The sequence below is a fragment of the Aotus nancymaae genome, unplaced genomic scaffold (assembly GCF_030222135.1).
Source record: "Aotus nancymaae isolate 86718 unplaced genomic scaffold, 86718_ANA_hifiasm-v0.15.2.pri h1tg000064l_1, whole genome shotgun sequence".
NCBI classification, from domain to species: domain Eukaryota; kingdom Metazoa; phylum Chordata; class Mammalia; order Primates; family Aotidae; genus Aotus; species Aotus nancymaae.
This window is the reverse complement of record NW_026988479.1, coordinates 12,898,259-12,911,399: the sequence shown is the minus strand read 5'-3', so window position 1 is coordinate 12,911,399 and position 13,141 is coordinate 12,898,259. Positions and strand designations below refer to the sequence as shown.

Below are 13,141 nucleotides of genomic sequence, written 5' to 3'. Positions count from 1 at the left end.
AGCCAAGTAAGATAGACATCCAGGATAACTAAATTCTCGATTTTGCCTACAGCAGGTTCTAAACGTACTACACTTGAGGAAGAATTTAGTTCCCCTCACTGTTTGTCTTTCAAGCTTTGCCTCTTCTCTAGGTCTTTGTAAATAACCCAGGTACAGTGTGATACATGTGATGGCCTCTATGGTACATCAAGGTTAAAGTTTTTTGCTATAATAGGGGACAAAGGGATGAAAAAGGAAAGGTAAGTAGGTCCTCATCTCAGTAGTCAGGGGTCTGTCTATATTTAATAATCTGTAAATTTGTTTTTTTCCTGCCTTTTAATGTTTGATTTGCTTTTTTGAATGGTTGTTTGTTTCTTCACAAATATGGCTATTTGAATGGTTTAGTTGCCTATTTGAGAAAAATCATAGAATCTTAAGACTGGAAGAATTATTACAATGCCAGATGGTGAACTTTTATTCTAACCTGCTCACAAAGACAACCTCTTCCATTTCTTTTTCTAAAGCATCAGTAAGAGCCTTCTGTAAATATTCAAATGCCTTACAAAATATAGTAATTTCCTACTATCTCACTGAAACCTTTCCTATAACATGTTAAGGGAATTCCTTGTCTATCATCAGTTTCAGAAACAGGGTAGCTTTTTAACTGTCACTCATTCCTACCTCTTCATATATAGCTTTTGTCTTCTTTCAAAAATATAAGGGATATATGCTATTGTAAAAATGGTGCTGCGAGCTTCTTCTGAAGTGAGAGGTCAGATGTGTGTGATGAAACTCATTTGTGCTATATCAAATGAAAAGGAAAATGTCACATTGAGGATGGAAGAACTAAAGAGTGAAGGAAGTTTTATTTTACTTTACACATAATTTACTGTGGTTATTGAAGTTCTGCATAGATATATAATGAAAGGGAATCCCATTGTAGCATTTGTAATTTGAACTATCCAGTCTAGCATTTGACTCAATCTTATATTATTCTCAAGCAAAAAATAATAATGGACCACTGGGTTTGGAGTTAAAGAATACAAATGATAACATTAATTTGGCTAACGCTCTACAACTTTCTAGACATATTCACCTTTTGTTATCTGTTTTTGGAGATCTGAGTGTGAGAGCCTACTCTACCACATACTTGCTGTATAGCCTTAAACAAATTGCTTAAGCACTGAACTTTAATAACTAATTGAAAAATGAGGCTAGGCATGGTGGAGCATTTCTGTAGTCTCAGCTACTTGGGAGGCTAAGGTGGGAAAATTGCTTGAGCCCAGGAGTTCAAGGCTGCAGTGAGCCATGATCACATCACTGCATTCCAGCCTGGGTGACACAGCAAGACCTAGGACCCGGACTCACACACACAAAATATACCAGGTTTATCAACCTAAATCAGATGATTCCTGAGAGACTCAAATGAAATGGGAAGTCATGTAATGGACATTCTGTGGGCTTACCTCCTTAACTAGATTAAAAAATTTCTGTGGGAGGGACTGTTTACTACTTATTTATCTTGCCGAACACAGTGTGGCTCATAGTAGACACTCAATAAAAACTTGTTAACCTTTATGGAATATTTACCAAATAGTTTTCTCCACAGATGGTTTTACTAATGAAGATGGTAATCACTTATGAAAGATACTAACTTACAAGTTCAGGGTCTTTTAAAGTTTTATTTGCTTATTTTTATTTTTGAGATGGGATCTTGGCTCACTGCAACCTCCACCTCCTGGGTTCAAGTGATTCTCCTCCTTCAGTCTCCCGAGTAGCTGGGATTATAGGTGCCTGTTACCTCACCCAGCTAATTTTTTTTTTTAAGTTTTAGTAGAGATGGGATTTTACCATGTTGGCCAGGCTGGTCTCGAACTCCTGACCTCAGATGATCTGCCCGCCTCGGCCTCCCAAAGTGCTGGGATTACAGGTGTGAGCCACTGTTCCCAGTCCCTAGGTTATTTTTTAAACAATATTTTGATTTGAGGTTTGTTTTAGGGGGTAGGGAAGTGGCAAATGGTGATGGATTGTATTGTTTTAAACATAACTTGGTGGGCAAATTCACTTAACTGAATTATCTTAACATTTCTACATTTGCTTTCCAAACACAAGGTCAGTTCTGTTTTTATTTTAAGGTCTATTTTTCTTCATAAATAAAGAGGAAATTTGCATCACAAAATGTTTTACATTTTTATATTGAGATAGGAGACTGAATTCTATTTTGGGAAGAGATTCCACTTCTTCAAAATCTTGTGTTATTTTAGCATTGATTTTTTCTTTTTGGTATTTTTTTTTTGGAGACAGAGTCTTGCTCTGTCACTCAAGCTGGAGTGCAATGGCACAATCTCAGCTCACTGCAACCTCCACCTTCTGGTTCAAGCAGTTCTGGTGCCTCAGCCTCTTGAGTAGCTGGGACTACAGGTGCACATCCCCATGCCCAACTAATTTTTTTTTGTATTTTTAGTAGAGATGGGTTTTCGCCATCTTGGACAGGCTGGTCTCAAACTCCTGACCTCAAGTAATCCACCTGCCTCAGCCTCCCAAAGTTTTAAGATTACAGGCATGAGCCACCATACCGGCCTGATTTTTTTTTTTCCAATAAGTCTATGTAGAAAATCCTTAAATGTGAATCTAAGCACAGGGTTTAATATTTCAGCCATAGTGAACTGCATGCTGAAAGGCAAGGGAGGACCGACACAGTTAAAGTGACTCATGTCAGAATGCAAAATCCCTGAGGATGGAGCTTTGTCATGATCTATCTACAGAACCGGGAATATTTGTTGAATGAATGAATGTTGAGTCTGTCTCCCCTTACTACTATGCTTGCAGATCAAAGGTCTTTCCACTGATGGTACAGAAGTCCTTTGGAACCTGGATCTCATATTCATTATAACTGGCTGGTTCAGGAGTAATTGGACTAAAGTTTATGGGGGTATTGTCTGGATTTGTGTCCTTTGTTTAGCTTTCAGTGCTTCAGGGAGAGGCCAGTTTTGGAGAAAATTTGCTCTTGGATAACTTGGGAGGACGCTCTGATTTCTCTACTACTTTTCTTTCTGAAAAATATACTTAATCACGAGTTCAGATGGAAACAAAGACTCTTCCTTTTGGCTCAGGGCTGAATTGTAGCAAGAAGATTTTGAAGAGTCATTCCCTGGGGAAACAAAAGAGTTTTGCTGTGGAAGTTGCAGTACCAGCCTCATTTTCTGCAATACACTTGAACTCCCCAGAGTCTTGAGGAAATACTTCTGTGATAATCAAGGTGCAGACTTCCTCTGGAAAGGGAAGAAATTCAACTTGATTATCGTATTTGGATGCGCCAAGTTAACAAACTTACAGTGTGGGAGGATGTTGGGGAGCATAGGTACTAGGAATAAATAGGTTACCCCTGAGATTTAAAAAAAAATCCATCTGATTAGGTATTTTCTCTTCTCAGTGGGCTCATAAAGATAAATCTTAAAAATACAACTCCATTGGCAGGTACGGTGGCTCACACCTATAATCCCAGCACTTTGGGAGGCCGAGGTGGGGTGGATCATGAGGTCAGTAGTTCAAGACCAGCCTGGCCAACATAGTGAAACCCCATCTCTACTGAAAATACAAAAATTAGTTGGGCATGGTGGCACGTGCCTATAGTCCCAGCTACTCAAGAGGCTGAGGCAGGAGAATCGCTTGAACCTGGGAGGCAGAGGTTGTGGTGAGCCGAGATTGCATCACTGCACTCTGGCCTGGGCAACAGAGCAAGACTCTGCCTCAAAAAAAAAACAAAACAAAAAACATTAATTGATTGTATATTTCAATATAGCTAGAAGAGAATAATTTGAATGTTCCTAGTAAAAAGAAAAGTAATTAAGGTGATACATATCTCATTTACCCTGATTTAATTATATGAATGTATCAAATTATCACATATATCTTGAAAATATGTACATCTAATATATATCAATAAAATTAAAAAAAAAAAACAACAAACCTAAAACAATCCCAGCATGGTTCTTCTCAACTGCCTCTTAGGCACATCTGTTTTCTCTGCTAGACTATGAGATCCTTGAAAGCAGGGAATACATTTTATTCCTTGATTTCTAGATTTCTGTAGCTTTAGTCCTAGATAAAGATATTCTGAACTGAACTAGAAATTATCACTACCATCATGCTTACACCTAATGTTAATACAGTGATGGCCACAGAGTGATGGGCACCATGCCTACTTCTTGGACAGTCAGCAGTTTGGTTGTTTGATGTCAGGACACCTCCTTACTGCTTCTGTGTAAAGTTATGAGTCACAAATCCTAAACTAAGTGGGATTAGAGAGAGAATGCATATTCTTTTTTTTTTTTTTTTTTTTTTTTTTGAGACGGAGTTTCGCTCGTTACCCAGGCTGGAGTGCAATGGCGCAATCTCGGCTCACCGCAACCTCCGCCTCCTGGGTTCAGTCAATTCTCCTGCCTCAGCCTCCTAAGTAGCTGGGATTACAGGCATGCGCCACCATGCCCAGCTAATTTTTTGTATTAGTAGAAACGGGGTTTCACCATGTTGACCAGGATGGTCTCGATCTCTTGACCTCGTGATCCACCCGCCTCGGCCTCCCAAAGTGCTGGGATTACAGGCTTGAGCCACCGCGCCCGGCCGAGAATGCATATTCTTTGAGAGCAAGGACCTTGTCAGTCTAGTTCATTGCTGTCTCCTTAATACCAAGAACAGAGACTAACCAGTCTATACTCAGTAAACATATGTTGAATAAATAAATACACTGACATATCCCAGTTATCTTGTTTCTTCTGTTGTGTCATTTCAGGAGTTGGTGTAGGGGAGCTTCAAAAGAGCTCATGAAGGCAAGAGTGATTTAGGGGACAAAGTCTTCTGATGCTAATATTGATTTAATCAATTATCAAGATTATACGTGCCAGGAATGGATGATAAACAAACTTCTGAAAGGTAAAACAAGAAAAAAGAGAATTTAAGTGATGATAATTAATTTAGTTGGGAGAAGGGGCCATATGTATATGAGAAATACCTGGAAGCAAATACAAAGTTGACTAATCTGGAGTCACAGACAGTAAGTCAGTTCTTCAGAAACTCAGAAAAGGTGCATAAAGAAATTAATAATTGGCAGGGTGTAAGAACTTGATTTTAGTTTTGCTTCTACCACTAAATTGCTCTGTGACCTTGGGAAAATTACTTTACTTCCCTGGACTTTCTTCATCTCTAACATGAAGATTAGATCAGATGAATATATCTTCTTTGAATATGAACCATTGCTGAATATACTAATACTGAGGTGGCCTTTTTCACCCAAGAGAATCATTTGTTTCCTGATTTCTCTGATTAAAATAAAATTGAATATAACATTATAAAAATATGTAGTATTACTGTAGAAAAATACACAAAAGGTTAATGATTTTCTCAATTTTTACATTTTTTCTTCATGTTATATATTTTCCAGATTTATTTTAAATTTGTATTACTTTATTTTAAAAAAGGCAATAAATGTTATTTTAACAGAAATATATCCTTTGTATAATAAAATATTTTTTTCTATATGTGATTTGTAAATATTTAGTTATTTTGAATTAATATTTAAATGAGTCTATTTTCTTCATTTGGCATAAGAATGATCTTGGATTTGAACACTGGTTTCAGCATTTACTAGCCTTGTGTCCCTGAGCAAGATTTTTTTTTGTATTTCTAATTTCAGTTATTTAAAAATGAAGATAATACATACCTCAAAATGTTTATGTGAGGATTAAATGAGAAATTGTTTGTAAAGTATAAACTCATCGTTTAACATGAGGTAGATTTCATACTTACTACCCTTCCCCAAATTATTTTGTAAGCAAATTACCTGATAAAGTATTTAAAAAGTTATGCATCAGTTTTCCTATGTTTTACCCTTTAAGAAATATGTTTATTCTCATATTTCTTTTTTGTTTATATGTCAAAAACTCATTAGGAAAATCAGATTAATTCATGACAATAAACCAATCTTTTACCAACTATGAAAATTACTCTTTCATCAAAACAGTTTTTGAGCTAGAACAGCTGAGGAAGCTCTTTTTTGGAGGGTTGAGCTTTGATACAACTGATGAGAGCCTGAGGAGCCATTTTGAGCAATGGGGAAGGCTCACGGACTGTGTGGTAATGAGAGATTCAAACACCAAGCGCTCTAGGGGTTTTGGGTTTGTCACATATGCCACTGTGGAGGAGGTGGGTGCAGGCATGAATGCAAAGCCACACAAGGTGGATAGAAGAAACATGGAACCAAAGAGAGCTGTCTCAAGAAAAGATTCTCAAAGACCAGGTGCCCACTTAACTGTGAAAAAGATATTTGTTGGTGGCATTAAAGAAGACACTGAAGAACATCAGAAAAACTGAAGTGATTGAAATCATGACTGACTGAGGCAGTTGCAAGAAAAGGGGCTTTGCCTTTGTAACCTTTGGCGACCACGACTCCATGGATAAGACTGTCATTCAGAAATACCATACTGTGAATGGCCATAACTGTGAGGTTAGGAAAGCCCCATCAAAGCAAGAGATGGCTAGTGTTTCATCCAGCGAAAGAGGTTGAAGTAGATCTGGAAACTTTGGTGGTGGTCATAGAGGTGGTTTCGGTGGAAATGACAACTTTGGTCATGGGGGGACCTTCAGTAGTCATGGTGGCTTTGGTGGTAGCTGTGGTGGTGGTGAATATGGTGGCAGTGGGGATGGCTATAATAGATTTGGTAATGATGGAAGTAATTTTGGAGGTGGTGGAAGCTACAATGATTTTGGCAGTTACAACAATCAGTCTTCAAATTTTGGACCCATGAGGGGAAACTTTGGAGGCAGAAGCTCTAGCCCTTATGGTGGTGGAGGCCAATACTTTGCCAAACCACTAAACCAAGGTGGCTATGGTGGTTCCAGTAGCAGCAGTAGCTATAGCAGTGGCAGAAGATTTTAATTAGGAAGCAAAGCTTAGCAGGAGAGGAGAGCCAGAGAAGCGACAGGGAAGCTACAGGTTACAATGGATTTGTGAACTCAGCCAAGCACAGTGGTGGCAGGGCCACCACTTCACAAGAAGACATGTTTTAGACAAATATTCATGTGTATGGGCAAACAACTTGAGGAATATTTTTGTGATTAATTGTATAACAGGTTATTTTAGTTTCTGTTCTGTGGAAAGTGTAAAGCATTCCAACAAAGGGTTTTAATGTAGTTTTTTTTTTTTTTTTTTTTTTTTACTCATGCTGTTGATTGCTAAATGTAATAGTCTGATCGTGACGCTGAATAAATGTCTTTTTTTTTTTAATGTGCTGTGTAAAGTTAGTCTACTCTGAAGCCATCTTGACAAATTTCCCCAACAGTGTGAAGTTAGAATTCCTCAGGGTGATGCCAGGTTCTATTTTGAATTTGTATACAACCTGCTTGGGTAGAGAAGTCATTGCCTTCAGAAATCTTGGTGTAGTTGAACTGATTGTTACGTTGTGACCTGAAGTTCACCATTAAAAGGGATTACCCAAGCAAATTCATGGAATAATTGGTTATAAAAATGATTGTTGGCACATCCTATGCAATATATCTACATTAAATAATGGTACCAGCTAAAATTATAAATGGGAATAAAGCTTGTGTATCCATTATCATGTGTAATCAATAAATGATTTAATTCTCTTGAAAAAAAATTAGCAAACTTTAAAACATGAAATAGCCTTCAAGGTTAACTGGAAGTAAAAGCAATTGAAAAGTTCATCATGATACTTTTCCTCAGAATCTGAAAGTCATCTGAGTTGGCTATCTGCACATTCTATCTGTAATAGTGAACTTGAACCGTGGCTGTGGCCTGGATTTGGCATTCAAACATGACAGATTGACCTCTGGTTGTAGAGGTATCTTGAAGGACAAACACAGAGTTCAGAGGATGGAAGAAACTGTTATACTATATGCAATGATTTGAGATGCCATTTGCAATAAGAGTGTACCTTTTTTTATCATAATTATTGACAGCTGACTGTATCTTCAGGAGCAGTTGAGTATTCTTTTGGGCTTTGTAGTGTGCTTTACAGTCAGGTGTAAATTATTTTTATCTTCATAGAGTTATATTTAATGAGAAAATCATTATTTCACTTCACCAAGAGCCATTTTTTTTCAAATTAGAAAACAGCTGGGCGAGGTGGCTCACGCCTGTAATCCCAGCACTTTGGGAGGCCGAGGCGGGCGGATCACAAGGTCAGGAGATCGAGACCATCCTGGCCAACATGTTGAAACCACATCTTTACTAAAAATACAAAAAAATTAGCTGGGCGTGGTGGTGCACACCTGTTATCCCAGCTACTCAGGAGGCTGAGGTAGGAGAATTGCTTGAACCCAGGAGGCGGAGATTGCAGTGAGCCGAGATTGGGCCACTGCACTACAACCTGGATGACAGAGAGAGACTGTCTCAAAAAAAAAAAAAGAAAAAAAAAACAGATTAGTGGAACACTATTTTGTTACATTTGACTATTTCATTGAATATATATATCTAGTCACAGATTTAGTATTTATTATTGGTCACAGTAGTGTGGGCAGTATAGTAATCACCCCTTATCTGAAGGGGACACATTCCAAGACCCCCAGTGGATGCCCGAGACCATGGATAGTACTGAAACCTATATACGCTGTGTTTTTTCCTGTACATACACACCTATGATAAAGTTTATAAAGTAGGCACAGTAAGAGATTAATAACAATAACAAAATAGAATGATTATACCAATATGCTGTAGTAAAAGTTATGTGAATGTGATCTCTCTATTTCTCTCAAAATATCTTATACTCTTTTCATCTTTTTTCAGACCGCTGTTGACTATGGGTTATTGAAACCACAGAAAGTGAAACTGGATGAGGCGGTGAGTACTATATTATAATTTGTTAAGAGCCTTGAATGAGGGAAGTTGGGCCAAAATTTTAACTGTGCTGCTGGCTGATTGAAGCTGGTTATAGTTATAGTAACTTGGAAAAGACTATTAACCTCTCTGGAACTCAGGTTCTTTATCTATGAAATAGGGCTAGCAAAATGCATGGGGTTTTGAGGCTCATTTCATACAAGTCTGAAAACTTCCTGTAAAGAATAAGAGTTATGCAGATATATAAAAAGTGTTTATGCCTAGTTTAGTATCACAATGTATAAATGAATGGATGGCATTTATGTTAAATGTACCTCTTAAATCCTGATCTCCCTCCCCCCTCTACCTGCAACCCCAGAGTACTGTGGAATCTAGAATGATATTTCAGATTATAACTTGGCTCTGAGACCAGAGAGGGGTTATCTGAGGTCCTTCTATCAGGTGAGACCTAAGGACCAGCCTAGCCCTTCAGGCCTGATGCCCAGAGATCTCAGGGCATCTTATAGGGAAGGGATGCAGCAGGAGAGCCTTGTAGAAATAACAGACATTGGTACCTGACAGCATCTGTTGAAAGGGAGCTTCCAGAGTCAATAGCAATGTCACTTACTCTTAATGACATTGTTTAATTTGTCTCCCATCCTGTATCTGGTACAGATTAAATCCCAGCCCTGCATTTCATGCTTTGAACCAGCAATGGGCATTAATTCCAGTTCTGTCAGATTTGGTAATTGGGAGACAAGAGAGCCCAGAGAAGGCTCAGCCATAGTTTTGGTTTGACCCGGGTGATTGAATTGTGCGATTTCCAGTGAGTGAGAGGGAAGGTAGTGATTTCCGGCTGTGACCTAATCAGGATTTAGATTCTACTTTGCTTGTTGACTTTTTCAGAATGGCATTTTATGGATAGTTAAAAGAATTTGACTGTATCTTGAGGTCAGGCAAAGCAGTTTCCTTGGAGGGGACAGTCTTTAAGCATTGCCCTCCAGAGCTGGAGGACTGCCACAGAGCAGAAGTCTAAAGAGTGCAGGGTATACTACGAATTGCTCTGCAACACTGAGCAAATCATTTCACCCTTTTCAGCCTCATTTTTCTCATATATAAAGTGATATTAATCTCTGAAATCCTTTCTGGTTTCTGCTTTTTTTCTTCTTATCGCTTCATTAATGTCTACAACTTATTTATAAAATCTAAACCCCATCATGCAGGATGGAGAGTTTACCTTAGTAAACACAGGGGGTACCACGCAACTGGATCCTGACAGGCGGCTGCAGGGACTCTGCATCTGGTTTAAGGAATGAAAGAGAACATGATGCTGTCACTCATACTGTCAAAGCCCTGAAATTCAGGTACATGGTGGCTAAAAACTAGCTCAGTTTTAGCTGCTACATACCACACCCTAAGTTTCCTTTATGAAAACCATGATGCTTCTCATTTCAGTGTCAGTTTGGATGTTTACTCCAGTGGTATACTTTCTTCTTTATCTTCCAGCATTTCATTAGCTGAGATGGAGAAATACAACACCAGGCAATTTTATTTGGGAAATGCATATTGGCAAGTATTTAGACACTATAGATTAAAGGTTTAAAAACCTTTTAAATTTTACTAAATTTTTTTTCTTCCTCTACACAACTGCTCTTAGATCATTTAGGTTTTCAAAAAAGCACCTCCCTTCCTTGCTTTGTTTTTTTTTAATTAAAAGGGAATTCATTCCTTGGGTAGTTGGAATACTCTCTTACAGGAACAAGTTCTTAGACACCAACTGTCCTTTATGGTATGACACACAGACAAAGGGCCAAGCCATAGAACTACCATGGAGTTATTTCTGAAACCTATGAATTTCTTTCTTGTTCTTTTGAGGTCATGCATCTAGAGGCTTTCTTCATGTATACTTCTTTTTTTTTCAGACGGAGTCTTGCTCTATCACCAGGCTGGAGTGCAGTGGTGTGATCTCAGCTCACTGCAACCTCCGCCTCCCAGGTTCAAGTGATTCTCCTGCCTCAGCCTCCCAAGTAGCTGGGATTACAGGCACATGCCACCATGCCCAGCTAATTTTTTTTTTTTTTTCTGAGACGGAGTTTCACTCTTGTTACCCAGGCTGGAGTGCAATGGCGCGATCTCGGCTCACCGCAACCTCCGCCTCCTGGGTTCAGGCAATTCTCCTGCCTCAACCTCCTGAGTAGCTGGGATTACAGGCATGCGCCACCATGCCCAGCTAATTTTTATATTTTTAGTAGAGAGGGTGTTTTATCATGTTGGCCGGGATGGTCTCGATCTCTTGACCTCGTGATCCACCTGCCTCAGCCTCCCAAAGTGCTGGGATTACAGGTGTGAGCCACTGTGCCCAGCCTCATGTATACTTCTTAAGAAAACTGCATTGATTCTTTTTTCTTGGGCCCATGTCTCCATTACTGGGACCCTCTCAGAAGGCCCAAAACTACAGCTATCCTCTGGAGGTCAATACACAGTGGTTGAACTGAAGTAGAATAACTTGATCTGTTGTTGGAGGTTTCATTAGCTGGGGGCTGATGGTCAGAGAAACTCTAGTGGTTTTCTTCTTTATCCTGTGGGGGAAACAAAATCAAACACAATCAAGTGAAAGAAACATTAGAGGCAACTTTGATAGAAATACCTCACTGTATACACATTTGAATGTAGCACATATTTTTACCTATGATCCTTATATTTCTTTATATTTGCATAATAATTTTAGTGCTTTTTTACCTTTTTAACCAATTATTAGTGGATTATGGCTCCTAAAAGTTTCACTTTAGGAGCTGGTAATCAGGGGGTGTTATGAAACACATTGTCTAGAAGAAATAACTTATAAAGCAAATAATCACTTCAGAGTTTCTCTGCAAAGTTTTAGGTTTTTTTTTTTTGGCATCTTTTAAAGTGGAACTTTTACACTATTCACATGCAACAAATGCATATCCATATGAGATTCAGTACTTACTCTGACATTCTGTAGCACATTCCAACCACAATCCCAGGGAAAAAACTTTTCCTTACTTCTCTGGGCACCTTCAAGGAAGATAAAAAATAAATTTGGTCTAAATTTCACTGGGTATTAATACAATTTAGTTCCAGTGTATTGTATTTATACTCAGACTATCAGCAGTGTTGGTTATAGACAGGTTAATTCAGAACATCTGGATTTTTTTTTTTTTTTTGATGGAGTCTTGCTCTGTTGCCCAGGCTGGAGCGCAGTGGTATGATCTTGGCACACTGCATCTTCCCATGTCAGCCTCCTGAGTAGCTGGGACTACAGGCTGTGCCACCACATGCTGCTAATTTTTGTATTTTTAGTAGAGATGGGGTTTCACCATGTTGGTCAGGCTGGTCTCAAACTCAGCCTGGCAACAGAGTGATACTTCATCTCAAAAAATAAAAACAAACAAACAAAAAACATTATTTCAGAGGGCATAGATTAGTATCTGTTAATTTGTATTTTGGTCTGAAGTCTTTAGAATATTTGTTATGGTAAGAAATACATTGAAACACATTACTGTACTTATTATAAGGAAGGATGTTATCTTTGTCTTTTCAGGCTCGCTACGATACCGTTTAAAATACCTTCCTGGGTAATTTGTAAACAGTAGAAATTTATTGCTCACAGTTGTGGAGGCTGAGAAGTCCGGGATTAAGGTACCAGCAGATTTTGGTGAGGGCTGTCTCCTTCATAAATAGTGCCTTGTTGCTCTGTGCATGGTAGAAGGGTCAAGGTAATTCCCTCAAGTTTCTTTTATAAGGATACTAATCCCATTCATGAGATTGGAGCCCTCAGGACTTAATCAATTCAAAAAGGCTCTAGTTCTTAATGCTATCACATTTGAATATTAGGTTTCAACGTGTGAATTTTGGGGGGACATCAGCATTTGGAGCAAAGCAGATGTTGTCAATGTTCCTATAATCTTCTTGATGATTTACTAGAGAAATGTATTTCAATTGTTAATACCAGGAATAATTGAGCTTCTCCCATGATACTAGTTTAATTTTTCCTCATAGATACTATTAAACTTAATATTGGTTATGTTGCTGTCTGTGTTAACTACTTGAAAGTTCAGAGCTCACTTCAGAGCCAATAAAATTTTTTAATTTAAAAATGTATTTTCATTAAATTAAATTTACATTTAAACATTGATTTTCAGTTTAGGAAAACATCTAAGTGTGTTTAGAACAGTCTAGGTATATGAATCTACTTTTTGTAAATTGTGTACAATTTAAATACACACATGAAGCATTTCAAGTGAAAATTTAGCAACTAAATTCCAATATTTTAATGCAAAATACAGTTTTAATGACTAACAAAAA

The 13,141-nt window shown here is 38.1% G+C and overlaps 2 long non-coding RNA genes and 1 pseudogene across 3 annotated transcripts; 2 read left to right on the top strand and 1 right to left on the bottom strand.

Moving 5' to 3' along the window:
* Positions 1-4,625: 4,625 nt before the first annotated feature.
* On the top strand, positions 4,626-10,793 carry LOC105705354 (uncharacterized). 2 transcript variants are annotated; one of them, XR_001104665.2, is made up of 4 exons: positions 4,626-4,911; positions 8,783-8,836; positions 10,036-10,176; positions 10,319-10,793. It is a non-coding gene; the product is annotated as an uncharacterized LOC105705354 (long non-coding RNA). The 2 variants fall into 2 exon arrangements; XR_001104660.2 differs by having other exon boundaries at positions 10,036-10,793.
* Positions 5,926-7,145, top strand: LOC105705209 (heterogeneous nuclear ribonucleoprotein A1-like; annotated as a pseudogene).
* A 284-nt stretch (positions 10,794-11,077) lies between the features above and the next one.
* LOC135270603 (uncharacterized) lies at positions 11,078-12,557 on the bottom strand. The gene is made up of 3 exons (XR_010338748.1): positions 12,445-12,557; positions 11,784-11,851; positions 11,078-11,391 (listed from the first exon to the last, which is right to left on the bottom strand). It is a non-coding gene; the product is annotated as an uncharacterized LOC135270603 (long non-coding RNA).
* Between the last annotated feature and the right edge of the window lie 584 nt (positions 12,558-13,141).